The sequence below is a fragment of the Haplochromis burtoni genome, unplaced genomic scaffold (genome assembly GCF_018398535.1).
Source record: "Haplochromis burtoni strain Fernald_Lab_line unplaced genomic scaffold, NCSU_Asbu1 Contig_84, whole genome shotgun sequence".
In the NCBI taxonomy this organism is placed as follows: domain Eukaryota; kingdom Metazoa; phylum Chordata; class Actinopteri; order Cichliformes; family Cichlidae; genus Haplochromis; species Haplochromis burtoni.
The window spans coordinates 1,797,147-1,800,783 of NW_024582445.1; the positions used below are offsets into that span (position 1 = coordinate 1,797,147).

Consider the following 3,637-nt stretch of genomic DNA (forward strand, 5'->3'; position numbering starts at 1 on the left):
CTATTGTTTACACTGCATTGCACCTCGCCGGGAATGTTATACTGCTGACATAACACAGAGGGTTATCAACCAAATTATAGGAGTTCATTCAGTACTTTACGTGGGCAGAATGCCTATGGATAACCAGGCTGCACATTTTCAAGTTGTACAATGTTGTTACAACACTGATACATGAGCTCGAGAAAAGAAATGGTGGGAGTTTACATATGGTAAACAATAGCTATAGTAGAAAATGTTTCCCCATTAAGGCATTGATAAAATAATGCTTGCCCACATGATTTGGCATTTCTCTTAAAATATCATTTTGAAACAATGTGTAGCTATTTGAGTTAACATGACTGTTTTACTTTACACACTGTCTAACAACATTAATATTTATGCTGTCTGCACAATATCCTACCTTACAGTGTTCAGGATAATACATCCATATTCCGTAATGTGCAGCTTTCTAAGAAGTTCTATTAAAGGAAATTTGAATAAAAAAAAAATATCCATCCATCCATCCATCCATTCGCTTCCGCTTATCCTTTTCAGGGTCGCGGGGGGCCCTGGAGCCTATCCCAGCTGTCATAGGGCGAGAGGCGGGGTACAGCTTACGGCCATACCACCCTGAGCGAGCACGCCCGGCCTCGCCTGATCTCGGGAGCTAAGCAGGGCTGGGCTTGGTTAGTACTTGGATGGGAGACTGCCTGGGAATACCTCGTGCTGTAAAATAAAAATAGATAAAAAAAAATGTTCACAGCATTTTTATCTAATGTAGTTTGACTTTTTCATTTTCATTTCGGTTGATTTGACACAATGGTGTTAGTCAGGCTGGCCATGAATAAAACATAGCTGAATCGCTGTTACAGTTTTCAGCAATTTAACTTCATAAAATATGACTTTAAGTACCTTCTGTCCTATGATCTAGATTTAAGACAATTGAAGTTCAGTGGAGTTATTTTTTGTCCATTTATAAAGGAAAATATGACCTTGTGGTCTGGCGTACAGTTTTCATTATGGATCTTGAGTTCCTAAATTATCAGTTGCATCCAAAATGAGCTTCATTGAAGCTTTTAATAGCTGCATCATGTGCTTACATCACACAGGATATTTTAGCTTTTTAGAAATGTTTCCTCAGTTTCAACTGATTTCAGTTCAAAATACTTTCGAAAGACTTTTTAAAGTCTTAAGCTCAAACATCAGCATTGTCTGTCTGTACACATTTTAAGCCAAAACTAATCAGCTTCAAACTATGCTACGTCTCCATAATGTCTGGGGCCTCAGCATAAAATTTCCCCATATTGTTAAATTATATACTCTAAATGTACTGTACTTCTTTTTTTTTCATGCAATAAACATGCATGCTCGAAAAGCGAAGAGTGAAATCAAACAGCTTTCCCAAAGTTTTCAACATCCCCCTCAGGCGCTAAAACTTTTAAGGCAAATTTGCCAGTGGGAGGAGAGGGAGACTATGCTCTTCATGCTTTAGCTCACCTGGGAGACTGACAAGACCTTGCTTTATGGGTCTGCAATTCCCTTCATGTACAACATTTGAGTTAATAGAAGTCTTCATCCCTGACCAACCTCATCAGGAGCTTACTGCCAAGGAAATTATGGGGCTAAAAATGGCCGTACGGCAGCAGCAGGGTAACTGGGGAGAGGGGGAGTGCCGCTCAGGCAGGACAAGAGAATATCATTACAAGGTTATGTGAGATATGGATATCACAAAATAATAATCAGAGCGCAGTTCACACAGAAAGAGCAGGTAGACTGCCTGGATTAGCACACTGAATTGGAGGGTTACTGAAAAAACTACAATGGCATAATAAGCTTGTTTCTACCAGAAATTATATTTCTATCTTACTAATAAACAACAGCAAATGTGTTTTAAGAGAAATGTGTTACATGTTCAAATGACCTTGGTTATTGACTAATCATCCATCCATTCATTCAGATCTCATCCCAGAGACAGCTTTACAACAAGGTTACAACTTGTTTCTTACTCATAATTAACATTACCATTGCCTTGGTGGCTGACATTTTAATAAAACAATAAACAAACACTGAGTTTTGTATCATCAGACCAGAAAAGGCCTGACAAGTGAAAACTTACCAGGTTATATAAATATTAGTCTTGTTACGCTGAGAAAAAATATGCTATAGTGTATCATAATTTGACAAGGAATAGAAGTTACTTATATGCCAAACTTCTAGTGGTCAGGCAAAGGAAATATTCTCAACAGACAAATTATCCTAGTGGATGGATAGCTGTGATCTAAAAACCAAATATATGCTCCACTCCCTTTCTGTGTGTGGTGTCTGGGAAGTGACTGGCTAAATGAGCTTTTGGATTGATGTATTATGGGAAGGACAAGGGTACTGCCAAAACCGTGCCGTCAGTGCCACTTACGAGGGGAGAAGCTCCAGATAAACATATGGTGTATTCAATCTTGCTAAGCCTTGGGGGGCCCTGGCAATGAGCAATACAGCGAGGAGCTCCATTAAGGACTGGTTGCTTGTATTTGCACTTTATTATTCCAAATAGATGCTCTCCCTTTCTATTCCATTGTTTCATGAGTACTCAATTTCCTTGTTGATGTCCCTTTGACAAAGCATTGTTATGGCACTGCAATTTTGATTTGTCATTATATTTGCTTCCTTTTTTGAGCGGCAAGCCTGCACATCTGTCAATCGAGGTTTCTTAGTTTGGTCATGCTGGCTTTGATTTAAGACTATGCAAAGCAAATACAGATGTTTTGCTAATATTGGTAATCATAAGCCCTGAAATTGGTCGTTCAATATGTAGCATACAACTATAACTAAAAGCAAGGATGGGGGAGGCATTCATCCTTTTTTTCCAAGAGTTGTATAATCATTAAACTGCTATCTTATCTTTTGTCTATTATTTTTATCACATAGTTTTGACATAGACTGTTGCTAAGAGCTTTAATATGAGACACAGATATCACATGCTTTGTCAGTTATTGTTCTAACCCTTGAAATTGGTTTAAAGAGAAAATAAATCTCTTAACAGACCCAAGAAAATACATCTGTCATAACCATTGGTAAACTGGGGTCATACATTATATTTTCTGGTGGCTTACTCAGTCTAGTAACTGGCTGAATAAAGTGTTTAATTCTCCCTATGCTGAAGCGATTCCTCCACAGAGCCAGCTGCAGTGTGTCAGTGGATTATGTATGACACCTGCCATGTTTTCTTGAAAATAAAAAGTGATAACCTTCAACTATCCCAACAGCTGTTGTTCTCCAGCAGACATACCGTCAAAGTAATGTGTTAGGGCACAGTGGAAAGGTGTTTTCTCGAAACCTTGTCAGGTGATCCTTTGATTGACAATGAAAACATGGCCTGTGTGTGTCACAGCACTCCCTGGAAGGGAAGGAAGTGGGTGAATAAGAGCGAGACAAAACAAAACGTCCTCTGCACCTGATTTGTAAAATAATTGTAGTGACATCCAAAATACTCAGCACACGCGTGTGGTGAAGACAGCTGGCTGTAAGCGGTGTCATGTTTAGCTACTCGAGGAATCAGCTTGGCAGCCCTGACATGTTGCCATTCCTCAAGATGTATAACGTGCACTCCAGCCAAATGAAATGTTCCTTCGAAATTGAGGTCATTTCTTTTCAGATATTTGTT

General features: G+C 39.0%; 1 pseudogene; it reads left to right on the forward strand.

Annotated features, from left to right (window-relative positions):
• Nucleotides 1-591: 591 nt before the first annotated feature.
• Nucleotides 592-714, forward strand: LOC121814801 (annotated as a pseudogene).
• The last annotated feature ends 2,923 nt before the right edge of the window (nt 715-3,637 follow it).